Consider the following 27,653-nt stretch of genomic DNA (forward strand, 5'->3'; position numbering starts at 1 on the left):
CTTTGACTCAAGCCTCCAGCACACTCGACTGAAACAGATGGTGTGCCTGCAGGAAAGCAGGCAGCCTGATGGACATCATTTAGAGCTGTGTGATGTCATTGGCACTGATTTACATCAGTTGTTAGTGAAACCATACCTCACATACATGCAAAGCCTTTCCTAAGAGTTGCCATACAGAGTGCAGTCCTGTTGCCCTTTTATTCCATTGTTCCACCCCTAACAGTGGGGAACAGCAGCAGATAGATTGAGGGTAACCCATTTCTGTTACAATCTTCTCTCTTAAGCATTAGGAACTGGGATTGGTTTAGCCCCTAAAGCATGGGGCTTTTTGATCTTTTAACCTTTTAGCATTTCTTGTTAAAACATTCAACTTGGAAGGGATGAAACATTTTACTAGAAATTTGCTATCCTCATTTCTACAGAGAAAAATAGAAATGCTAACATTGACTTCAAAGGTAGTACAGTAAAAATCTTTTTACCCACAACACAACCTTTCTGAAGTCATCCTGTGATAGAGCGTAGCAGCCAAAAAAAAAATATTTTTGGGATACTGGAGAACCCTTAACAGTTTTGGAAGTATCACCAGGTATTTCCTGTCTGTTTAGAAGCAAAATGACTCCTGTTACTAAGTTCTCATCCTAAGAGCTGACAGAAGATACTCAGCACTCTCTTTCATACATCTGAAGCGTGCAGGAAGGGCACACCCTGTAAAGATCTATATCTCTAGGCAGGCTATAGATATAGTTGTTGATTGTCTTTGGTGAGACTTGCAATTATGACTTCCTTTTTGCTGTCTTACTGTAATTGTTTTTTATTTTATAGTAAAATTCTGGAAAGGGCGACAAATTTTCAGGACTTCTGACTCTGGATAGTTGAGTATTTTTCTTGTTTTGGCTTTGTCTGCCAGAGCTACTGACCTCCAGGCCAACATGACAGAAAATTCTCAGGAAGAAAAAAATTCCTACCACCTGGCAGGGACAAGAAAGTTCTTCTGTTCTGCCTTCTGAACTTCTATGTTGTTTTAGATAATTTATTGAACTTCGTAATTTTCAGTGAGAATAAAACCAGGGAACTTTCAGTACAAAAAATACAGGCAGGTGTTAATCAAAATGTAGAATGCAAGAGTGAAAATTTACATCTCTATGTTTACATTTCTTAAAGTGAATGGAAGTATCAAACTTGCCATGGTACTGAGCACTAAAAGCAAGTTCTAGATTAACGAAATGTTCATTGCAATCAACCACTTTCACATGATTTCATTTCTTCTTAAAACAACCACTTGCATGAGGACCTCTCACTGCTTACACTCCATCAGGGTCATGTTTCAATTTTCCTCCTGAGGCAAAGGATGGGGGAGAATCCTTTTTATCGAGAGTACAAGCGTTCTCCTCAGGTCATGTTAGTCACTGCCAACAGCATTCTCTGTTTACAGCCACAGCTAGGAGTGTGAATTGTTCATGTTGCAGCTCACTGTCATGCTGATGATGAAAAAAGGGGAAACTCTGTATGTCTCTAATAAACTATAAGAAGTGGTGAAAAAAATCAGAATTACAGTAGCCACCATCTTTAAAAAAGAAGTCTTCAGAGATTTGGATATCCTTCTAATATTTAAAAGAAAACAGATATTTACTTTGTACTGTACCAAATATTAATAGATTGCTTATTATTTTTAGGGAGGAAAACAGTTAATGGTTTTTATTGGCTTTGGATGATTTTTACTAACTAAAACTATTTAGAATTTGAATTTGTATCAGGTATCACATATTTTAAAGTTTCTTTTTCTTGGAGAAAAGAACAAAATTGAACAGAAAACATTGGTTTTGAACAACATATATAGCATGTCTGTCTGCATACATGCTGTCAGATATGTATGTGATAATGATGTGATGAATTGCAAGGTTCTTCCCTTCATCTACTGATGTCATTAAAAATTTGGCTAGGTACCTTATGGGAAAATTTCCTTCTTGAGTAGAATTGTGTTTTGCCAGTTGCTGAAGTTTTAGGTTTTTTCATGCACTGCCTCCAATCTGATTTATTGTTCAGATCTAAAAATTTAAATTTCCTGTGATATTAATCTGAAACCTCAATTTAAAAAGTGCTCTGCATGCAAATCTACTTGCAGATAGTGAGGAAATGTCAGTGGTGGTATACACAGTTATGTGGCAAACAAAGAGTGGAAGAAAAGAGTTACAATTTCTGAACTCACATGTTTTCATTTAAAAAGTGGTCTTGGGGTATTTCTTCAGCAATATGCTTTTATATGCACAAATTGTCTATAGTGGGTGGTAGGGGTTGGCTATATATATGTTCCCTGTTCCCGTTTTAGAGTATAAGACCGTTCCTTCTGCTTCCTCTTGTGGCTGAAAACAAGCTGCCTCACAGATAGTCCAAGTCTTCTTGCCCATTAGTAGAGAGGAAAAGTGAAAAAGAAGATGGTTGTTATCCACTTCTTGCTGTTCAATGACACAAAAAGAGTTAGTGGGCAATGTTGCACACCACAGAAACATTATGGCCAAAAGAAAATTACGCAGCAAACTCTACTGAGCTGCTGGAGACTTGTTGCTTGCCAGCAAAGCAGATGCTTGGGAGCTCTTGATGGGGGCTCTGCTGTAGAATTCTCCGCAGGAGACACTACACTGCTCATCCTTTCTCTTGCTGTCTTTTGACTCTGCATTTGTAGGACTTCAGTATCCAACTTCAGCAAGGATAGCTGGGCCAAGCTCTGTATTAAAAAACAAACAAACAAAAAACCAAACAAAAAAAACCCCACAAAAATGTAATTTTTTCCTTGCTGGAAAATATTTATTTCATTCAACATCTAAGCAATAACTTACATGCAGTAACTAGTCCAAGCATTTACTAGATTAGTACTTCTCAATTTGGACACCCCTATCTAACACCAGACAAATAATGGCCTCTTTAGCCTTTGTGACCTGCCTAGATCCTTCAGACTCCCTCTCCAGTGTCACTGCACCTTCTCACAGAAGTCCAGCTAAGTAGTACTCTGTGATTATGCTTACAGGTATAACATGTCACACATGTGAAAGTAGAATCTTCCAAGCATTTCAAGGCTTTGTTCATGTTTTTTCAGCATTTGTAATATTTTTTTTGTCTGTGCTGTAATGTGTGGTTAAGAGCTTGAAGAAGTTTTCTGTTTTGCGTGAACCATGGCCTCTGTGTGCTTCCACCAAAGCAGAGAAACACCGATTTCTAATGACCTGACTTTTATCTGGTTAAGAAGACACAGAAGGCAACCTTTAGGATCTGGTGGTAGATTTCATGTATATTGAGTCAGTCTATGCGATAATCTCAAGTGCTATTCCCAGGAGTTGTGCATAGAAACTATTTATTTTAGGTGCAGGCCATGTTTTAGCCATGCATGTCAAGTTATATTTGGTGCCATATGTCATATATCATGATACTTTCCTCTTTTGCATCAATACGTATGATGTTTTTAGTTTCAGTACATCTTGCAAAACGATTCTTTTATAAAGGAGTACAAAGCTGCAGCCACTTCATACACAGCAGAAATTGACTGATTAGCAAAATCAGGCCATTATTCTACTTCCTTAAATGTTCTAACGATGTAACTCCATTTGTAGTGATCAGTCTATGTCCAATAGTTTAATAGCATTACATACCATGTGTATTTATACATTTTTTTTCTGAGGTTTTCATAATTTGATTTAACAGTGCTCATGCTGTTAGGCATAACACATTTAATATAGTAGCATCTGTTGTGCAATGTGTAAAACCTAAAGAATTAGTAGGCCACAGTAAATGAAAATGCAGTCCAAAGCCTGTAGATAAAGCAAATATTCATAGAATACAGGAAGAGAAAGAAGGAATCTTATGCTTTAATAAAACACATGTGCTCCTCATAGTGTACTTCATGCTCAAGAACCAAAACTCATTGATAACACTTGAGTGCTTGCTTCCATCACAGCACTAATTCAAATAAACTGCTATCCAGGAGAATTCATCTTGAATTAGCTTGTCAAGTGTGAATGTCAACACAGTAAGACTCCAGAGCTGCACAGTTACACTGCAGAGTAGCTAAGATTGTACCCTCATGTTACAAATGTGTGATGACAAATCTGCCTTAAAATATTCCTCCTTCTTTGTCCCTGCTGCAGCTGATTCAGCTCTTTGTGTGACTGGACTCTGAATTGTGTCTTGAGAACCTGTATTGGTGACAGCTTCACCTTCTACAGGAGAGGAAGGGATAACTGCCTGGGTGCAGGAACCTCTTCAGCTGGATCTTCTGGTGATGGAGAAGTAACATGGAGCCACTGCCTGCTGCGTCAGTGACGACAAGCCTGGGAACCCAGAGATAGTTGCAAAATGAGCTGCTATACTCTGTGCTGTCAGTCTACCCCTGCACGGGTGGGAAGACCATTACCAGCAAATCTGTATCTTTGTTTCTCACTGGCCCCTCTGGAGTGTACTCCCTCTTTCCTTGCCTTTTGTAAAATCCCAGGATAAACCACCCTGTGTCTCTAAGGCTGAACATTTTTTACCAACCATGGCTCTTGAGAAGCTCCAGGAAGTTCAGTATCTATGAGACATTTCCTCTAGGGCTGACAGCAGCAGGCAAGCACGCTGATTCACATTTGCTGAGCCCTTGCTCTCTGCAAAGACTGTGTAAATCAGTCAAGTGAAGTTGAGTGAGTGACTTTCTGTTTACCTGGTGCAGAGAAGAGCAGAATTGTGCACATGCTGGGCTTAAAGGAACAATACACAGTCAGAGGTCTTCATATCTCATCAACAATCTTCTAGAAACCTGGTTGATAAAATCCTGGGCTCATTTGTTCCTCTCTCTTTTCTTTTTCCTATATACAGTGTAACAACAATCTCTATGGGAGATTGAACAGGCTTGCATATCTGAAGTATTTATTTATTACATCATTTATTGAAAACTGCTCTGTACTTGTCTTTTTTTTTTCCTCCACTTAAAATACCAAGGTTTTTATTTGTCCTTGCCAGGGGATATATTAAAATGTTCACTGTAGTGAGGATTTAATGAACAGAAAACTTCACACTTCCAAATGCCTTTCCTACTGCCTAGCTTTCCTCTCAGTATCTTAGCAGGGTCTTTGTCTTTCCTCAGTTCTGCTTTATTCTTTCTCCTAAGGATGTCAGTTAGGAGTTCACACCAAGATGCTGTTGTTGGTCAGGTCTGGATTCAAACCTTTGGGAGTTTTATTTAGGTGACAAGATCAACTGCCTGCCTGAGCAACTTCTGTGGTCTCATTCACCACCATGGGCTCAGATAACCCAGGCAGGATTCACATATTATTGAACTGATAAACAGTGAAAGTTCAAACACATTAAAGTACAGTATGACTGGTCATGTACCTGTCTGTGCATGTACACTTAACACTCCTAAGACACCTCCACTGGCAAGAAGTTATTGGGCACAATCAGGAGCTGATATTCTTGACAAAATAATATGTCTGGTTTCTTCTCTTCAATATTCCAAGGAATTTTAACCCCTCTTGTGAACAGATGTTTGTTTTGTTTTTTTTTTTTACTTTGAACAACTAACTGTTTTTACTGTTTTTATTTCTCACACCAGTTAATGCCTTTTTTTTTTTTTTTTTTTTTGAGAGTCAGATGCTCTCTTCCTTGTTTTTTTTGCAAGTTGCACTTGCAGAATATCCTATTTCATGGATCAGGCTGGCAACTGGAGACAAATATGTTTGTAAAACAAACTCTAAAACCTGCTGAGTTTGTAACAGAAGCATTGTAGCAACATAAGCAGTTTTATCAAAGCATGTGAAAAACTTTCAGTTCTTCAGAACAGACAGTAGCAACAGTTTATTATGCATTTCAGATTAATTTCTTTTTTTAATACAATGTAGGTCTCCTTCCTCTCTATAATATCAAGAAATAATGGGACTGGAGATGAGGCAGTTGACCTAGACAATTTCAGAATAAGGACAGAGTTCTACAGGGAGATGGTCTGTGGCTTTTCTCTGTATAGAATAGGTGTATCACAGGGTGTTTGGTTACAAGTAAATTTGAAAATTCAGAATTGAAAACTCCGAGCAAATATGAAAGGCAGAAAAATCATAATTAGCTGCTTTCTGTTTTGCAAAAACAAACTCACAGATTTCATACAGTATCAGTAACATCCAACATCGTTACCTATAGAGCAACAGAAGTTAAAAGAGATCAAAGCCAAATATTTATTTGCATTATTAGACAGGGATTAGGAACAGAATGCATAATATTACTCACAGGTATTTCTGTTCTCTGTTTAAAAAGAAACCAAATAGTATACTCCATTCTTATATTTTCATTCCAAAAATAATTAGGAATGTTTTTATATTAAAAATTATTTACATGAAAATTTTTCAGCCTGTAGGATGATGGATAATTTACAACTAAGAGTTAAAAAAACCCACTGATTGACAAGCTCTTCAAGCCTCTAATGTTAGTATAGAACAAATTAGATAATATCAGTAAATATCAAACGTTTTCACAACCTTGCTTTTAAAGGCTGGAGTTCCTAACTTTGGGGACAAAATACTGGCCCTTTCAAGGCCAAAACATAGTTCTTTCTGGCTGCTCCAGAATGAAGGAGGAATGAGTGGACACATTTTTCCTGTGGAAGTTGTCACAGAAGCTAGGTCAGTAGTTGGGTTGTGATTTTGGAACCTATTTTATTTTCAAATGTTTACTATATTCTAGCCATGCTCATTAGAAGTGTTTGAAGAAAATGTGACCAATCAGCTGTATGGGCTTGCCTAAAGAGGTGAGATTTCAGAAGCTGTCAGGGGTTGATCTCCAGTTACTATTAAGGCGTGACATGAAAAAGATTTCCTGGAAATGTGATCATCTGAAGGGTGGGAAGAATAGAGTTGGACCTTATTACAGTGGCTCATATTCCCTCTGGAACAGACATGAAACAGTCTGTCCTCACAGACAACTCCTGCAACAGCTAATACATGAACGCTAGGATTGCATGAGCAGACCACTTTTAAAATTACATTAAAAGCTGGATATATCATTGATAATGTGTGATTTACACTAGCTGGCTAGTTTTTTTTTTCACTGAAGTTACCACTCTTCCTCAATCACAGTGTGCAAAGTAATTGGATGAGTCAGCCTCTGTTCAGGAGAAAATGAAGTTCATTACCTTTCATAGGACTTCAGGTTTGAAACCTTCTTGGTTAAAAAGTCCTCCCAACCTAGGTAGTAGCACAGGACCTAAACAGTACCTGGTTCTCTGTAGAGGTAGTAGTAATGTAAGAGCTGATGTCTTAAGACAAAAAGGGAAATTGCAGTCAGTGTTGTTAATGCCTGTTGTCACTGGCAGCAGGAAGTAAGGAGTAGATAAAGGTGTACTATTTTCTTGCACACTTAACTTTTTACTAAGTAACTGGAGCTTAAGGTGGCGTGTTCTTGTATGTATGTATCTGCTATGGATTTAAAAGCTGCTGACTCTTGCATCTCCTTGAAATTAATAACATAGCTCCTGTTACTTTCAGGTGGAACAGAGGCCAAAGCTGCAAATCCTATTGGGTAATTATGAATAAAACCAAGATTTGTAAGGTACAGTGAAGCCCACATGGCTGTGATTCAGGAAAGCACTTCATGTTCTTTGTTAGGGAAATAAATCATGTAGCAGCAGGAGACACTTTCAGTGTTCCAAATGCTCCTCAGGAAAACTAAACACAATTTTGATTGTGCATGTTTATGTACTCTGTGCCTTCATGAAATTTTTTCACCTTTGAGGTTTGTTTGTGGGATTTTTCTTCACAAAAAAAACCCAAACAAACCTGGTTTTTGTTTTAATATGTTCTAGTATGCATTTATTTCTACAGCTGATCACCAAAACCCCAAGAAGATAACGACTGCTATGAACATACATTCAGATTGCCCAACTAATTAGTGGTTTTAAATAGACTTCGGGGGGGGGGGTTCTGCCTGTCGTTCTTGTGATTTCAGTTTCAGATTTTGATGACACCGTTACTAAATTCTTAATGAGGAAAAATGTTACATAACTGTTGGGTAAACTAGGTTTTCCTTTATATTCAAAGCATAACATAATTAAAATGTACCGTGTATAGAATCACAGCTTCATTTAAGTCATCTCAACCTACCCACTCTGTGCTGAGATGAATATATCCTGCTTTTCATTTGATGAGTTCTGTTGTGTTAAGTGTACCACACTGATCTAAAAGTGGCAAATTCCGTGGGTGCCCAAGATTGTTATCAGAACCAGACACTGCACACTTGCAAGACATGCCTCCACACAGCTCCTCTACTTAGAAGAAAAAGAAATGCGTAAAATAATCTCACTTCTCCTTTCAAAACAGGTTGTTAATCCATTTAATCCATTTCCTTGCAAAGAAACCACTGAAAATACAATTTCCCCATTAAAATTGAGAATCTATTACTCTTTTTTTCTGTAACATTTCCTGGTTTGTTCATGATGTGATCATAATCAGGAAATAACAGTGCAAGCTGTAAGGAATTTTAAAAATTAGTTGGAAATCATTACTTTTAATAGCTGCTATTCAGGATCACTTCTTAACATTAATTTTGAAAGCATACTAATTTTTTTCCCAAGGGTTTTCCCCAAAATTGCATTTTTTTAATGTGATTTTTAAAGAGAGATTGTTATATTTTAGAATCTCTAACAAGAGGCTGAAATCTTCTGAAAACCTTCTTCTGATAATCTCTGCCGAGCAGTGCTGTCAATTAGTGGAAAAAAGTCCAAACAAAAATAAAGACCTTGCAGATATTTAAAACACAATTAAATCTTTAACAGGTTGAAGTATACATCAAACAAATTTCTTCAATGTGGAATTTTTAAGGAAATATATACTTACGTTAAATTTTCATGTTTTATAAAATAGATGTGTCATCAGCTATCTTTCCAGTGTAAAATTCTGTTATATTGTGTGTGATGTTAACCAGCCTCAGAATACTGAGAATTATTTAGCCCCTGTTTACTGCTGGGGGAAGAAGGCTACATAAGCTTCTGCTTATCATACCAGAGACCCACAAGCCACGAATCAGTCTTCCGTAGAAAATAATAACAATTGCTTTAAAATTCAAAATGTTTCTGAAAATAGTGAATACTAATTTATCTTTTAGCCTTCTCTTTTCTGAGACTTTAGCACTTTCATTTTCTGTGCTTTGATCTGCAATTGTGAGGATATGAGTAACTTTTAAAGGGGAAGTGGAGTTTCTTCATTGACCACATAAATGCAAGAGCTGGGCTTTTGTGAAAGAAAATTCAATGTTGTGAAACTAGTGGTGAACCCATCTGAATTGGCATGGCTGAGATGACAGTCTTAGAGCATAAGAAGTACTGAGTGCTAATGAACAGAGTGAAGGGAAGATAAATAATTCTGAGCCCTGACATTGTGTCCTAACAGCCAAGTACCTGCACCCAGAGCTCAGATTAATTGTTCCTTTTCCTTGCAGGCACTAGAGAAGTGTTTTCCTACATGCACTTGTCTATATTGCTGGGCAGAGATTTAGCTTATTTACCTAGGATGAGTCTGCCGGATGATTTCTATCCACTTTACCACCCACGCCCTCCTCAAAACTTCGCTTCTTATTGGGTTTTCTTAGATAAAGATTTGGTTCTTATGTGTCTCCAGCTCTGAGGTTATTTTCTTTAAATGCACTGTTGGCGTGACAATGTGCTAAGTATATGTGGTAGCAAAGGTACACACACTTCTGACCTATATGCAGGGGCCAGAATCGTGGATCAGAAAGGGAATGAGCTTTTTCTCTCTTTTGGCAGCAACACCCCAGCTGTTGTCTTTGTAAATGTTGGAGCTGCATCTTTGCAACTCAGTGGGTAAGCCCTGCCAATCTATTAGCTAAGTTGTTCAACGTGGACTTCGATTAACTTTGTTCAAATTTAACTTTTTCTTGGAAAACCTATCTGTTTGTTTTCTGTTGTTACTGGAGTTGTGGCTAATATCTTGAGATCTACATTATAAAAATGAACAAATAAATTATTGTATTGATACAGACTTCTGTTTTGCATCAGCAAGCTGTATTCATGACTACCAACAGCTGAAGCAGCCAGATGTGTGTGTACGTGCGTAGTTTTTCAACCACATAGGCTTTTGCACAATGAATCCATTAGTGCTGATTGCTTCCCTTTCTCTAAAAGGCCCTGCTTTTTCACTACATTTTGCTGTCTCTAAATCTAAATCAGCAAATAGCTTTTAGTAAAATCCATGAGTTGAACATTTGTGAATGATATCATTTAATGTATTAGTCACAAAATAGCATAAGAATTTCTTAAGAGTGACTCAAGTCTTTATTGTCTGCGTCTTCTAGATGTAAAATGGATCTGCATGACTTGGGTTTTTTTTTTGCCTTCAACCTTCTTTATTATGTTTTGAATTACAGATGCCTCGTCTGTTTTATGGCTGGGAAGACATACTGTACAAAAAAAGCATCTGCTTTCTCTCTGAGAGAGAGTCAGAGCCAGGAAGCATGTGCGGTACAGTCTCTCAGTAACAGAACAACTCTCTTGAAGGCAAATTATAAGCACATTAATTGAGGTTTATCATCTTGGGCTTGAAGAGTAGCCAGCAACTTGAAAGTCAGCCTTCTCTCACAACAATTCGTATCCTACTTTGGCATTTGACAGCTGAAGGCAGCTAGAGGAAATGATTTCTCTGTGACCTTGAACATTTGTTTCACACCAATGTTTACCAATGTGTTTGCACATTTCTCAGCACTGAAAGCTGCACGTGGTGACTAAGCTGTTACACCACCTCCCTGCCAGCAGAAGGAGAGGTCTTCCTTCCTCTCTGCAATCCTCCCACTGCCCAGTCCCCATCTCTCCCTTCTGCCCCCTGCTACTTATGGAACCAGTCAGAGAGCTGGGGCAGTCTGATGACTTGGCAGCACAAAGCCAGGAGAGGAGAAGTAAGAGAAAGCCGGGGCAGGGGAGAAGATACCATCCCCTTTTGATGGTTCTAAGATCAGCTTGTGCCAAAGCCATAAGGCACGTAGCTTTATCCAAAGTCTCTCTGTTCTCATCCCTGGGTGGTTGGTCAATAAGCCCTTTACGTTGACATACAATGCAGAAAAACATTTTTTGAAGACTTGGGAAATGCAACTGAATGACAATGAGATTTGAAAGCATGTGTTTGATTTCTCCTCAAGGAAGAAGTTGTCACAGTTTCTTCTCAAAATCCCAGCCTTTTTTACAGTGTCCCAAAATATATCCTTAAGCAAGACAGAATGCAGGGGGTGGGTTCAACAGATCCCTCAAGACAAGGTCCATGAGTCAAGCTTTTACTCATTTCCATGGACATGCCAAGGACCCTTTTTTAAGGCACACACCTTCTAGGCAAGTAGTGCTATCAGAAATAATTCTTAAAAACAAGCCAGCATTTGTTAGTTCACTGGACATAGTTGGCAGTGCCCTTTGATTAGAGGGCTGAGTCAAAATTCAGATTATGCCTTCAGATGCAGGAGTAGCCACATGACAGGCTTTGTTTTTCCCAGAGAATACCTTGCTGCTTTCTCTCCCTCTATGTGCCTCTCATCTTTGCTTACTACGTTATGTTCTTTTAAAACTTCAGTTACTGAAATCACTCTGCAGTTATTGGACCTTCTATTATCTCCACCATGATGCCTTTCCTCAGGAAAACAGCCCATTCACCTCCTGACAGATCATATTTTACCAGCCTGCCTGTCCTGCATGCTGTTTGCCCACATTTTGCTTTCTACAATGGAGGCTAGTGATTAACTATTTTCCCATCTCTTCCCTGTCCAGAGCACACAGGAAGCGGGAGAAGCACAAATATAGTTCATAAAAATAATATCCAAAGCCCCTCTTTACATACTGAGAGTTTATGTAGGGGTAAAGAAAAGTTGCCCAGAGGTCTTGAAGTTTTGCATAAAACAACAAGTTAAATATTTCTAGTTCACGTGTGTAAATGGAACAACATTTCAGGAATCTGCACGTCATCACCCACATCTTTGAAGACCAGAGCCTGAGCTGCGTTGAGGGAAAGAAAATCACTCCTTGTGCTTACATACACTTTATTGACTTTGTAAAAAGGATGGTCTTGTTAATGGTTAACCAAGTCAGTGACAAAACCAGGAAAACTGTTAATGATATATTTACCTGAGAGTGCAGCTACAGCAATTTGTAAAATGATGTGTGACATCCACATGCATACACAGCCATATCCCAAGGAAAAATGGGCAGAGTGACACAAGTGAAGTGCAAGGCTTCCTGACTCACAGGACAAATAATGCAGTCAGGGGAGTATCACTTGGAATGATTCCTTCCAAAAATCAGTGTTAGATAAGGACAATTCAGTCCAGTTGTGGTAGGTTTGATTTTTTTTTTTGCCTGCCCACACTTGGGGTGATAGAAATAAGGACAATTCAGTCCAGTTGTGGTAGGTTTGATTTTTTTTTTCTTTGCCTGCCCACACTTGGGGTGATAGAAATAAGGACAATTCAGTCCAGTTGTGGTAGGTTTGATTTTTTTTCTTTGCCTGCCCACACTTGGGGTGATAGAAATAACTTGTGACAGAGAGTCCTTGACTTGGGAACATCCAGGTTCCTGCATGTTGCTGTGTTGACCAGACATTTTTGTTATGCAAACACTAAATGATATGGAGTACAGGCAAAGAAGAGAACTGGTTTGCACTGCAATGTGGTCCTATGGCACTCAGTCATTACCTCCATTTCAGCCCCACCTTTGAAGAAAATGGCTGCTTTGCTTATGGATGCTCCCTAAATTGCCGGTGACTGCATATTAATGCCTAGTTCACGTCCTGCTTTTGCATGAGAGAAGTAGATCAGCTTCCCACAGACAATCCCACTGTCTGTGCCTCATTTGTGCTAGCCCTGCCATGGTCTGTACATTACAGCACTACTTCTGCTAATTAGCAGGGCATGGTTTTGAGAGACCTCTGAACCACCATGGGCATCCTCTGCTGCAGGCTGGGGAAAGGTCGCCACTCTCTCTCATCTTTCACTGCCTGTCTGTGGGCCTCACTAGCAACAGCAGCTGATAGTCTGTTCAAAGGGAGCTTTCACATCTGTCTGTAACCATAGTGACCAGTGATTTGGTCCCAGTGTTTTGGCTTCCAGGAGCTAGAAATGCAAATGCACGTGTGATGTTTTTCTTCTGTGGCACCTTCTCCTTTTCCTGAAAATACCTGAACCTTCTCCTCTTACTATAACCCTGGAGTACAGCAGACTTATGGAAAGTAGTTCCCCTTTTTATTTTTAATACTTCTAGAGTCTGATTTTATTTCCAAAGGAGAAACACTTGGCTTCAAAGAATATATTTAAAACAATGCAATTTCTGTGACCATCCTTCATCCACTGGATGTATATAAATATCTTTGGTAAGAAAAAATACATGAAAGATTACTAATACAATGCAAGTCATCATCTTAAAAGGTATTTGTCTTTTTCTCCGTCTTGCATTACAAACTGCATGTTTGCTGAGTAGTTTTCCTTTGCATTAAGAGACTCACTCTATTGCTACTTGGCTTTCTGCCACTTTTCATTGCTTAACTCCTTTTGATAATTTGTAGCTCTTCTGTTTATTATGTTTACATTAGTTTAGTGGGGCATCTCCATTGGGCACTGTTAAATCTCTCTCTCTCAGCACTTCTCATGCTTAGTGACTAGTTTCTCCTGTCTCTGCATTTCCATTTCAGGAATTCCCAAGCATCTCAGCCTGAAGCGTAGCACACAATCAGTGTTACAACATGCAGTAGTGTAGGGAAGAGGAATGTCCTCGTCAGAGGTTGACCCCACAGGCCACTACTTCCATTTTGAGTCCAGATCCTGCAGTGGCTCCTACGCAGGTAAATGACTGCTGCGGACACTGGAATCTGCAGGCACAGCAGCACATGAGTGAGCCCTAACCTTAGAGAGACACACTGACATAATCCTTTTGAAGAGAAGCAACATAAAAGCACCAACTTTTTTGTAAATTGTTGGCATAATGAAGTTACAAAGTTACTGAGTATGAGAGTGACTAAAGGAGGTGATGTGGGTTCTTGCTGGGGCGAGGCAGTACAGCCTGGAGAATTATTTTTGCTGCCTCTTGTGCTCTGTTTGGTCTGCTAAACTGATTTTACTTAGACTGTCATGTACACACCTGATATGGGAGTACATACATGTAAATATTCACTAAAATAAATATACCAGTTTGAAAAATGCACCTCTTTTCAATGAACCTGAGCAGTTGGCATAGAATAGTACAGATAATAAAAACAGAGATAATAAGTAGAAATTTTTGCTTTTGTGTGTGCTGATGCCTATAAACTTGTCACTATTGCCATGATAGTGTTATATGCCATGATAGTGGTCTATGCCATAAGTGGACTATAGGCTCACATACTGTCTGCACTGTGGAGATAGAGGAGAGGAGGGTTTGCCTCAGGACGGTTAAACCTGAAACTGAGAATTCAACCCTTAAACAAGATGGAGATGGTTGTGGATTTATTCAGGAATTCTTCAGAGTCTAGAGTGCCTAGGATCTCCCTTTATCTGCCATAGGAAAAACAACGGGCTGCAGGAGTCATGGCCAGAGCTATATCTACTGAGTGTGTAGCTGTCCCACGGGCAAAGCTTCCACAGTTCTGCATCTCTGCAGCAACTCACTCCCCTTGATCTCTAAGGCTGAATGCTACCAAGTGACAGACCAACTCTGGCCATGCTGAAATCTCTCAGCTTCCATGGAAATTAACTGAAGTGGAAAGTTCTAAACACTTTCCAAGAGCTACTTGACACTCTGCAAGTTGAAGCTGTAGCAGTTTGTCATTTATTTATCTTTCATTTGCATGTTGGCCATCTTGCTGAATGCGGCCTGGCATGTACTTACACTAAGGCCTCTCTGAATCACTTCAGAATTAAGGTGTGGTGATGACACCTCAGTCTATATGAAGGTACACCTGTGTGGTGAGCATATGGTCTGCAAACTCAAACAACTCTCTTTCTGAAAGGCTGAAGCCAAACTGTCAAATGCTGCTTCTCTGCTGGGGATATCAAATAAAGGTGCTTGTGAAGAGATAAGCTGGAATTTACAATAAAATCTGACAAATGGAAGAAGGAGGCAAAAAGAAGCAAGCAAACCTAATTGCCTGAATACTGTAATTCATCACTGGCATTCTTATGTTCCCTTCAGACAACTGAACTCTTTTAAAAGAATAGTTGTACAGCTTATGATATCTGATGCTAGCCGCGAACTGGAAAGTTTGGAAACTGAATCTGAGGACCTGTGCCTACTGAAGTCTGACTAATGCTTTGTGTCTTTGTTACATTTACTTGATCCACAGTTCAAATTACAGCTCAGAAACTGACCACATAATGAGATAAAAGAGAAGTTTATCGATGTCAGACACAACCTTTGCCTCCCCTGTGCCTGGTCTCTCTCTGCATGAATTGGCATAGCTTTACAAGATGTGAGTGAAAAAGGAAATAAATATTTCCCAATCTTTTACCTGTAAAAGAGCCATCCTTGCTCAACTTACCCTACTTTTGTTTTTCTCTTATTTTCTACCAACATTTGCAAAAGGTGTTTCTTTTTGCTCATATTTCAGGGAGATCTTTTTCATAGGCCAGTTTTATATAAGCTCACCATGTAGCAGAAATAATGCATATGATTTAACCGATGAGTCACATGCAACAAATAATGAATTATGGATAGTAGAAGTCAAAAGAGAAGTCACAAGCCTAATGCAGCATTTAAATCCTATTTACAACATCAAGTGAGAATGGTTAGATTCAGTTCTTTGCATATTTGCCAACAAGCTGACAACCTTTCCTGTTTCTTTGAGCCAGAAAGAAATGTCACTGATTTCCCTTTGATAGTTCTTACTCTACATACCTTGCTTTCCAACCTATTAAAATAAAATTAAAAAGAAAAGAATAAAAAAAAAAGAAAAATAGGGAGATATAAGAGACAAAGAATCAATAAATGCCCTTTAGCTGAAACTTTAAAGAGAGTAGCCACCAGAGTTGCCAGAAACTGCCACTGTCGCTAAAAGACTGAGCCCAGAAAAGAGGGAGCAAACTGCTGCAGCCCCTCTGCCCCCATCTCCGTGGCCCCCATAGGTGAATGAGGCACACTAAAGGCCCTGTTTATGCTGTGTGTGTCTTGCAGTTGAATGCACAGCTTTATGTTCCAAAATCGTCAGTTTGGTATTTCTCACAAGTATTACGATCATGCATATTAAATTCGTATGTGAGCATGGATAGAAGAAACACAAAGCACATTTTGACTAGTTGCACAAGAGTCTGAGGGTTAGAATAAAAGTATCACTGAAGAAAGAGTATACCCCTACTTTGGGACCAAGATTATATCTTTTATTTATAGCAGTCAGTCAAAATAGTTGCTTGCTTCACACCTTCTGGCACAGAAGTTGGTATGACATTGATTTAACAGAATCTTTCTCTTCAGGATCACACTGCTAAACATCTTCTCTGCACATACCAGCCTCTGTCTCTCTGGCCCTAGAGGCAGAGCTTGCTGATGGAGGGAGTGCATTTAAAGCATATGCAGGGAGGCAAAACCTGCTGACATTACTCCTGGACTGTGCTGTGTCCCTTGGTTACCTCCTCTGCAGATTGGCTATCAAGCCAAACTCTTTGCAATCCTTTACTCCCAGTCCTTTCACTTCCAGCCACTTCCCTGTCTGTTCTTTCACTTGTCCTTTTCCACAGTTTATCATCTTCAGCTTTGGTTTCCCACTGTACTTCCTTTCCTCACAAAGATAAAATTGTGATTTTAAATTGTCTCCCCTCTCCTTCTACTTTTTACTAGTGGACCAATCTGCAGTGCAAGCCCTTTGCAGAAAAGTCTGCCTTACTGTGAGTTTGTGCAGTGCCCACTACACAAACATCCCAATGCAATCTGAGCCCTCTTGGTGTTGCTTAACCAGCCCATCTGCTGTATAAGGAGAGTACTGTCTTCCCTCCTGCACGGATGTAACAAGGTGATTTTGGCCTCTGCTCTCTTTGAAGGCCCAGCTGAAATCATGCCTCATATGGGAGACACCTGATGATGGGCATCTTCTTCAAAGAGTAACTAATTCTGCGACAACTCCCTCAAGTCTTCACCTCTCTCTTTTGCCCCAGTTCTGCTCTTCTCCAGGTTCATGGTTTTTCCACACTACACCTCCAACAGCCAGTGGAGCAAGATACTCTTTGTTTTCTTACCCAAGCATTTATATGCTTGATGACAGCCCCAGGTGTAATTTCCTCACGCTTCTAGGACTGGTGATGCAGAAGTGGTATAGGCAGAGCAGGCGCAAGCCACCCTGTTTCTCATAAGAGAGCAGAGCTGTCCCAGGCTGGTGTCCTCTTTCTGCTCTGGTTTGTGAGGCTGTTGCCTGCTGCCTCCTCCCCTGCCTAAGGTGAGGGAGCTGCCTGCCTTCTTCAACAGCCCCAGCCAGCCCAGCTTGCCAGAGCAGTGCTGGGAGACGTGGGCTGGCAGCGTCTTCCCCAGCACCTGCAAGCTGCCTCTCACCATCCAGCCCCACATGCTGGAGTGGGCTGCTGTACATTGCCTGTCTCCAGGCTTCTGGGCAAGACATGGGCTCAAGGTGAGATTTCCCAGGCTTGCCTTGGGAGCCCAATGTCAGCCAGTGCTGAGGAGATTTGGAGGCTGCCCCAGGGCTGAAAAGGCACCTAGCCACACTGTGGGGATCTGAGCAGGATCTCATCCACCCAGGCTCGGGAAGAAAAAGTAGAATACTTGAAATTTCTGGGCACTTGATGTTCATGAAATCAACCAAGATACTGTTTTCCTGCTAATACTCTGTTAATGTGGTGGGGTTTGGGGAGGTCTTATGGCAAAGAAGCATGCTGGGAATGGGTCTGTGAGAAACGGTCCCAGAGAGCTAATGCTCATGTAGAAAAGGCAGAATGGATGTCTCCTTCCTTTAGGCCCTTTCAAAAGCACCTTCTGGTCCTTTGCAGGGACTTTGCATCAGCTTATCATCCTTCCCCTGCAAGCAGCTGTCTGGCTCTTGCTGTTATCCTGGAATCTCTGTCATTTCTCCTCTCTCAGTGTGGGGAGACGGGGGAGGAGTTTGAAGGGCTGCTGGAACCTGTGTTTGCAAAAACAGCTCCTCCTACCATCTGCTCCAGACTAGCTGGCAACTAGAGGTAGCAAAGCTGTCCCCTTGTTGCTATAGGAAGTAATGTGGACACCTCTGCCACATGGTTGATCCTAATGATGCTGTATAGGGGGCAGAGAGTCTCATCCCTGAGCTGTCTATACAACCTGCTTTAAGCCCTGGCTCAGAGCAGTCAGCCACCCATGGAGGCACCTGCTAACAGAAAAGCCACGGGAAAGTGAGGCAGGGTAGTGCTTTTAAGGGCAGGCGTTGCGGTCAGCAAAGCACTCTTTGTGTGTAGCACTTGCTCTCACTCACAACATGATGTCACTCAGTCTGTAGCCTTATTGGATAACATAGGAAAATGAGTAATTTTGGTCAGTACTAGTCAGCCGATCAATTCCTATTTGGAGGCAAATTTCATGCTGGAAAACGAGTGTGTAGTTAGCTGACAGAAAAGAAACAAAGGCAAAACTTTTCTCTATTACACAGAATGTCTCTATTGTTTAAAATAGATTATAATCTATTATAATGAGCCTGATTCATTAACTCTCTTTTAGAAGTCATACACCTTCAGAGATAATGATCTTTACATTTTAATTCCATTTCTAAGTGACTCGGTTTGACCTGTTTTGCTGGAAATAGTAATCCTGCTCATGAATACCATCTGCCCATTCAGACTGCTCGTGTACAAAATAATATCTTCAAGGCTGGAGCTTACAGCTTTAACTATCACATGATACACAGTCCCATGCCTCTTAATCAGAGCATCAAGTGATTTATTCAATGTGCTTTTTTATTTCCTGCCGTGGCCTGCCCTCTCAAAAGTTTCCAACAGCTTCAGGCAGCCAGAATTCACTCTTACGTCTGTCTACTTTCTGACTGGCAGTGCTTTTATGAGCAGCAGCCCTTTCTGCTGTAGCTTGCTGTGTTTGCTTTTCTCCTTGTAAGCTTCTCCTTGTAAACACTGGAAGTGTTCAAGGCCAGGTTAGATGGAGCTGGTCTAGTGAAAACTGCCCCTACCCACACCAGGGGTGGTTGGTACTAGATGAGCTTTAAGGTCCCTTCCAACCCAAACCATTCTATAATTCTATGATTCCTACAAAGTGGTGAGCGTTGTCAGATGAAGCATGTAATTCTGCAAGGAGTGCAGCAAGATTTCCTCTGTCTCTAAAACCTGCTTTAAGAAAAGAGGTCATTTATTTGTACCCACCTGGCTCAATAGGACCCTGAACTGTCCAGTCTTCAGGCAGTACTGCACTGTAAATGTAACAGATAGATTGACAAGACTGCATGAGTAACAGTACTTGGTGTTTCCATGTCACATTTTTATAGAAAAGCTCAGCCTGTGATGTATGTGGGAACTGACATTTTTGTGTTTACCTGGCCATGACCTCAAAATGGCATCTCATAGGTGAGCCATGTGTCAATCAGTACAGCACTGAATGCTTATTCCAACCTCTCTTGCAAGATGAGCAGTCACAGTGATTCAGACGCATACAGAACATTCATTTAGTCAGATTTTCTACTGGAAATGTAACTAGACCCAGTTACCCAAAATTTGATCCAATTACCAGACTTTAAATCCAACATTTTTGGTTTTTATTCTGAAAAGTTCTTATAATCCTTCAGACTAAGTAAGCACATCACTCACTGTTTCCTAGGGCAAACACAGACCAAAGCTACGGAGGAAAATTTTGAAAAGCTTAATGTTGATCTCCTGACTTGTAGCCTGCCACTATAGTCACAAGACCATGCTTCCTCCCATTTTAGCAATAAAAAGCAGTAACAAAAACCAGACTGTGACCAAAATGCCTCTTTTATTGGAAATTGTTTAAATATTAAGATTAGGGATGTGTGTTTCTATTTGTTTTTATTTTAGATCACAGTGAAGTTAAGGAAGGGAACTTTCTTAGCATCTCCTTTCAAAATGCTTATCTCCCTGAATGTAGGTGCATGATTTGATTCTGGCCATTTCATTGAAATGACAGCCTCCACCTATGACTGAGTTGCACTGTTTTTCTCTTAAGGTAGTACAAGCAGAATATAGGAGCTGTTACATAGTACACTGTATAGGAAGGCTGTTGTGAGAGCAGAGGAACATAGACCAGAAGATACCACCCCCAGTCTTTCTTGAGTCTTAAATGACATTCTGCATTTTTGTGTTTTCACACTGGAGCTGAAGAAGGAGAGCCCTTCAGAATGAGTAATTTGTATATCCTGTGATTGTGGTTTTGTTTATCATCCTGCCAAGATAAAGATTAGAATCCTTTGAAGGATGACTAAAAATTGTTGTATGTTGCTGCTAAAAGAGAATCAGCTCTCTATATTAGGATTATCTTCTAAGTTTTGTAATCTTTCTCATCCACCTCTTAGAGATTTTGTATTAAAAGGAACAGACGGCTAGCCTTCTTAAAGGTCCTAGCATTGTTGTCACTGTTTGGGACAGCATTAGTGCTACTGAGGTGCCTCTTCTTGTGACATCCAAAGTGTTAGAGTATGATTTCCTGAGTGTGTTCAGTACAAGTAGGATATGCTAAAGCAGCTGGTATACAGCATGCATGCCATGGGGGAGAGGCTGTGGTCTCCAGCATAACCTTGTGAAAAATATGTATTCAAGAACTGACCTGGTAAGTCAGCATCAGCGTAAGCAAAACTGCCCCCCCTTATGCACTGCAAAGACATTATTACAGATGCAAGAGTCTTTCTTCTGTCTCCATGGTGTTCATATCCGTTCTGTCTATAGTTATGGTGACTTGGACATGAGTCTCAAAGTTTTCAAACAGGAGCCCTTTTGTACAGGGGGAGAGGATGGCATTTATAAACTGTGGGGCTACTCCACTCAGTCCTCCAGTATCAACACCAGTTTAAAGTCCTTTTCTCAGAAGAGAGACAAAGGTGAATGACCAGCTTTCATTTCTTACTGGTCATGAATAGCTGAGAGATGTTTGAGTTGATTTCAAGACATGACACGACTGTGTAGCAAGAGCCAGAGACTCAAAGGTGGCTCCCAGAATTCATGATGTTGTCATCAGGCATCTTCTAGCAGCACCCTGCCTGGATGGCTTAATGCTGCATCAGAAACAGTTCTTTGGGACCTGTTTTAGATCGTGACCCTGACTAAAACCTGATGTTCTTAGGTCACAAAATGAAGAATAGCAACTGCAAAACTGCTGGATGGGAAAATGAGTGTATCTGTGTTCTCATTAGGAGCTGGGCACCACTACACCACAGCTCTGCAGTTCTAAAAGGATCACAGCGGTGGCCACCCGGAAACTTCTATTTTACTCTAGGCAGTGTCACAGACAGTGGCTTAAGGCTGGGAGACCTGCAGCATGAACTGCTGCAGTGTTTGGAAGCAGAGGCAAATAATACAGCAACATTCCTGGAAATGCTGGCAGATGAACTCCCCTCCCATTGAGAAACCTCAAGAGGAACTTGGTCTGATCCTCTTCCCCAACAAACCCTGAAGAACCATAACTTATCCTGATCTGTCATGAAGCAGATGTTAGAGGGATATTGTGGAAATGGCTGGGGCATGAATATCACATGAGTGGACACATGGCATGCAATGATTGTCCATATATTCTCTTTCCCCTGAACTACACTAGCACTATTGTTACCGTCTTGCTGAGCATCTGACTGAACATCTACAACAAAGTGACCACTTGTGTAACCACGTATAATTTACATTTTCAACACAAGTAAACTCTCTTATCAGGATGAAAAGTAGTAGAAATTGTTAAAGAAAATAGTTGAATAAATTGTTGTAACTAATAATTGACATCTGAAAACAAGTTTTCCTCAGGAAAGGGGCTGGAATGAATGAGCTAAGCAAAAGTTATTTAGAGATACAATCACAAAAAGTGTAATGCCCTGGTCAGAAAACCACTACAGACAAAACCTAGTAGCTTGTCCGGTAATGATAATTTTATGATGTGATATTTGCAATGAATATCTTTAAAGGCAAATATTGACAGACTGCTCCGATAAAAGAAGAACTTTATTTTTCAGCAAAGGCATAGACTTACAAACAGTGTAATTTGTAGTGTAATTAATATACTTGTGGGAAAATCACACCTTTTCTGTAACACAGAGAGCCAACAAAATACCTAGTGCAATAAAACCTTATGTGATATTTTACACATCAATAATGTTCTGGTAGATATTCATAAGCACATTCAAAATGAGTAATACATACTTCATTTTCTCTTTGTTGCCAGTGTAAAATGCTTCAAAATAAAATTCCAAATACCCTGGATTGTGAAGTATGTACAGTGCTAAGCTAAGCTAACAGGAACATCCTTCAACTAAAAAAAAGAAGAACAGTCTTCTGCACATCAGGAATAACAAAAGGAGCAAGAGCTATGATCATTATATTAAGCCATACAACCAGTTACTAAGTGCTAATCAATAGAGACAGATTTAGAAAAAAACGTAAGTCCCTTCCAGTAATAGAAGTAAGCAGAGGGCTCAGAAATAGCATAGCAACAAACCTGCTCTGCCTGGAGGGAGCCATTTCCAACACTCAGGCTCCATTGCTGTCAGCTGTGACACACACAGGCCCTGGAAATGGTACTGTTTCAGTGCTGAGTGCATGCAGCATTTAGGCTTTTCTGTTCCCAAATTACACAAACTTACCTTCTTGTCTGAGCAGCAATGTCTGTTTAAAATCATACTCGTGGTAAGATTTATGTCCTACCAGGACTGGAGCTAGCAAGTGACAAACTGACTTTGTACAACATGCATATAGACTTGTAAGCCTGACACTCTCACTCTGCCAGAAGAGCACTTCCAGACTTCCAAGTGTTGCAGACTTCTGGACCTTCATCACGTTGTTGTACTTGTCTTCCAGTATGTTGGGTACATGCTCAGGGGGAGCAGGATCTAAACTCTACCCTGGCATTGGACCTCTGCACTCCGGCTCATCGTGTGCTTCCTCTGCCCACAACAGTCACATACCTGAGAAAGGAGACCTCTCTTCCCAACCCCTCTTCCCAGCTGCAACAGCCCTGGGACTTCCTGGCTGTCTAAGTACAACCAGACCTCCAATGTTCTGGTTTCCCATTCCACAGGCAAAGGATAACTGAAGAAGTTAGGAGAAAATAGGCTTGTGCCAGTTTTTGACAGACCTGTGCACAGGTTAGACAGAGGTCTAGATTACCCTCACAGCCCACTTTTTCCTCATGAATATCAATTTTCTTTGGTTCAAATCTGTCCTTTAGTGAGCCCAGATAAGTTCTTTTCCTTCTTCAGTTTAAGACCTTGGCTACTTTATTGTCAGGGGCAAAGGAGGGAAAGTGGCATTTTCAGGGGCCAGTTGACCCCACTTATGCAGCATACCTCTGTTAGGATGGACTGAGTTGCCTTCTGGAGGTTACTATCTCTCCCCACTGATCATGTAAGAATTTTGGTTTAGATTGCATGTCTAATTTATTGTGGGAAGAAGTTAGATAAAACAAAGATCAAGCCTCATCTGCCTAATGTAGGTGTCCAACTGCCAAGCAAAACTGTAAAGAGACATCAAAATATTTACAATTGCCCAGGTAGATGTACGAACAGTTTTCCTGGTCATCTTATGACATGGAGATACTACAGCACAATGCAGGAATTGTTTTAGGTCTCTGTGTCAGATAAACTCTGCTATAGTGTACAGTATTTCGTAGCTTCCTGTGCTGGGTTTTGTCTCCTTGAAATTGAGAAGACGTTTCCTCTTGGTATAAGAATAGAAAGGAATTTTACATCTTGAGAACTTTCAAGAGCTTGACAAAACTGAGAAGTCAAATTAAATAGTGATTACATGTTTTCAGCAATACTGCACTGGTGGTGATCTGTGACTTATTCCTTCATACCAGCTGCTCCTTGTACAGAGATTTCTTGAGTTACCCCTCAGACAAGTATAAATTTGGAGTAAATCCTCTGAAGTTAAGGTGGTGTAGATCTGATGACTATAAATGCAGACTCAAGCATGATACCACTGTGCTTGGCCAGGACCTGTACTGTTCAATGAGCGTGTGGTGAACTTTGCCTTCATGGAGAGCCTTAAGAGACTGACATGCAGACTGAAACCAAAATGGATGGCATTTTCTTTCACTTTGCAGATGCATGTCCCCCTTCTCCCTTTTGTTGGCAGAGTACTCATGACTATGTCATCAAAGAGGTCAGCAAGCTGATCTGGTTGAAAAACTGTCCTAGAAAAATAGCGGATTGTTTTTCAGCTGGGTCAGTGGGCTGATCAGACTGCAAGATCAGACAAGCATGAGCACTCCTCTTCCAGCACCTGGTTTTAGTGAAACCATGCCCTGAGATGTAGCTGTGACTACACAGAAAGTAAAAACTAATATGCCCAGCAAATATTTGAGACAAATCCCAAGACCATATCACATTGACAGGAGAAGCCATAAGTAATTCAGTAAATTAAGACTAATAGGTAAATTGACATGGTAATATGTGCCAGGAAAGCTCAAAGAAGCAGTCTCAACCATCAATTCTTCATGAGAAACACAAATATTACAATGACAGTTCAGGGAGGTGCAAAAGGAGTTAGTGACTTCTCAGGTTTAGCTGTGCTTTTGACACCTGGCTGCTGCCAGCACAGCCACAGATTGTTCTCTCTCACAAGGGTTTGTGGCTCTGGATCTCTTCACATTTAGCTGAAACGTGCTCACCAGTGTTAGTTGTAAGACAGCTGGTGCCTATGCAGCTAGGATCACCCACATTTAGCTCAAGTAATTTGGTATTTTAGAATTGATATGATTTCTAGGTGACTAGAATAAGGGGATCCTGCCCTTGCTGTCCTAGCAGATGGAAATTCAAAAGGACACCTCTAAAACTTCAGGCTCTGAGATGTATATGCAGATTTTGATTGCATGGTTTGATCACCCTTTTCTTTCTTTCTTTCTTTTTTTAATACTGTGTTTAGAGAAATAACACCAAATGGAGAACAGAAACAAATTTTGAAAATCAGCTCAGATTGCTTATTGAAACTCTCTTTGGCAGAACAGCACTGAGTTTTTAGTTCTTCACACAGTTGTCTCAGTTCATGAATATGGCCTTAAGGCCGAACTGTTCCCTTTTTATATGTCTATATACAATATTCAAACAAACAACGGAACGACATATTGGAAAGCTTTTAGCCTCTTGCACCACTTAGCATAATCTTTTTAGCTGTCTGCCTGTTTACTCATCCTCCTGCACCACTGACAGTAAAAGCCTGAAGGAATCCTTTTTGTTTCCTCCCTTTCCTTTATTTTTTTTCTCTAGCAGCACTGTAGACACAGTAGCATAACCAACTCAAAGAAAAACAAACCGAAACAGCTTTTAAATTCCATACCTCTGCAGGGCAGGCTGCTTGCGTGGAGCTGAAAGGGAGCCGGAGCACACACGAGCAAGGAAGCTGCAATTTCATCCAGCAGTCTGACAGAAACTCCGAGGTTTCACTGCAGCAATTTGTGCAGATGCAGCAGCATTCCTCTGACTGAGTCCATGTCAAATGCTAGCAGATGAGTTCCCAGGAGGAGGATGCCCATGTAATTCTGTGTCACTGCACTTTTGCTTTTTAGTTGCAACTCTCTGAGGAAACAGGTATGCTCTACAGGTTTTTAAACAGTTTTTATTCCTTATGATGATGTCTAATTTCTAAGGGAAGGGTAAGACGTATGGAAATGGGGAAGATTGATGTGAGAAAGAAAGGTCCCCAAGGAGGGTCATTCCTCATCATGGAGTGGTGGTAGTCAGGTTTCTTGTGCAAGCAGGTGCAGGAAAATCAGCCTGAGCAGAGGTGGCTGGGGTATTTGCCTGGCGTGTAGGTTAGCAAGGAGGTCTCTCGTGAGGTCTGGCATGAGGACTCAGGATAGCTAGCTTCTGAGTCACACACATTTTGACATTTGTCTAGGGACTGATATGTGTGATTTGGTATCTGTGCATCAGCTTGTATGCCAGGTCAGCAGGCAGGGGAGAACCACTGACCAGGTGGGGCAGAGGGTTTAAGATGGTGTGTGCTGAGTTGGTGAAACACTAAAGATTATATTAAATTCATTTGCACCTGTGTGACTCTGGGGTGACTTCGCTGAAAGCGGTAGAGTAATGCTGACAAAACTGTGAACAGGATTTTGCCTTATGCTGTGAAAAAGAGAAGATTTGGCAGAGGGCCTGGGTGGGTGCTGGGAGCTAGTCTCTGAACGTATAAATGCATTTGTTTCTGAAAAAGTCTGTGCCAGTTGCTGGATAGATGTCTGAAGCCCTAAAAGCATGCATCACCCTTCATAGGAAACAAAGAGGCTGTTGCACTTCAGACAGCCTCCCCGCTGAATTATTCAATGCAACTAAATAACTACAGAGCTCAAATGAGTTACATAAAACTGCAAAAGTGGCTCACTCCCTTACCTTGAATCGGTAGCATTTTCTCTTTCTGAATGCTACATTATAGCATCAAATCCATGGCTTGGAGCAATGCTGAAGATACTTGGAGAAAGAACAGAACAGAAACACAGTAAGAGGAGCATGGAGGGGACCTGACATAATACTGTCAGAAAGGTTCAGGCTGTTGCTGGTTGTGGGGAAATGACAGTGTCTGAAATAGAGCATGCTTTGTGTCCCGTTGTGTCTTCGGAGCTAGGGCCTGCCCAGAAATCCTAATCTGGAGACAGAAAAGCAGAAAAGCACAAAGGCTGAGTGTTATTACTGTAACTACTTCATGTGCTGGGTTTATTCCAAAGCAGGCGATGGAAACCCTGCGTACCACCCCTGCTGGCTTTCTTACACCCTTTTGCTTGCCCAGCATCATCATTCTTCTTGTCAGATTCCCCCACTGTGCCAGAGCTGAAGCTGGTATACATACCAACAGGGAAACAAACATCTCTAAGTATCCGGAGCTGCTGGGCTGGGGGGAGCAGTTTGTCCTCATCAGAGCAGCTCTAAGGAAACATCCTGTTCGCAATGATGACACAAGCTCCCATGAACACTGTGGCTGGTGGGGAGCAGACACTGAGCCAGCCCCTCACCTTCCCCTGACACCACACCTGTACCTCCTGAATGGAGGGAGAAAGCAGCTATGAGTGCTCCCAGCGCCAGAGAAGTATTTGAAAGCATCCCTGTGATTGTTTTCTGCTTTACCAGCAGTAAGGTGCACCTTGAATGCTGCTTAGAACTCCATTCATGAAGGTGGGTTACTGCTTCTGGAGATGGAGTTATCCTATGCTCTAATCAGGGGGGGAAAAAAAAGAAAGAAAGAAAGTTGATTTTGAATATGGAACATTTATCTTTACTGAATTACCTTTCCTTTTTCAGCAAGGAAAATTCACTGAGAAATTAACCACTAGACTGGAAAAAAAAATTAACAAATTGCTGGTCAGAAATCACAGGCAGAAATGCAATGAGTCTTATGCAGGGGCAGAAATGTTTCAAACAGGTTTATTTGCTGTTACATAATGCTAATACATTTGTAAAAATCATAGTCAGTTTGCCAGAAAATGATTATGTGTGCCTCATAATTTATTCATTGTCTTGTGATTAACAACTTTGTGTGGATGATCTGTCTTATCTATTTTCCTTAAAAAACCA

General features: G+C 40.7%; 1 protein-coding gene and 1 long non-coding RNA gene across 2 annotated transcripts in view; one reads left to right on the forward strand and one right to left on the reverse strand.

Annotated features, from left to right (window-relative positions):
• Nucleotides 1-1,004: 1,004 nt before the first annotated feature.
• LOC120322793 lies at nt 1,005-25,538 on the reverse strand. The gene is made up of 2 exons (XR_005562713.1): nt 25,426-25,538; nt 1,005-2,722 (listed from the first exon to the last, which is right to left on the reverse strand). It is a non-coding gene; the product is annotated as an uncharacterized LOC120322793 (long non-coding RNA).
• A 59-nt stretch (nt 25,539-25,597) lies between these two features.
• The window catches only part of LYST (lysosomal trafficking regulator), an 89,135-nt gene continuing 87,079 nt past the window's right edge, over nt 25,598-27,653 (forward strand). Inside the window, exon 1 of the mRNA XM_039379082.1 lies at nt 25,598-25,676. The gene's annotated coding sequence lies outside the window, so the exon portion shown is untranslated. The remainder of the gene's footprint in view (nt 25,677-27,653) is intronic.

This window comes from Pipra filicauda, unplaced genomic scaffold (assembly GCF_003945595.2).
Source record: "Pipra filicauda isolate LSUMZ 115617 unplaced genomic scaffold, ASM394559v2 scaffold154_size2910363_pilon, whole genome shotgun sequence".
NCBI lineage: Eukaryota > Metazoa > Chordata > Aves > Passeriformes > Pipridae > Pipra > Pipra filicauda.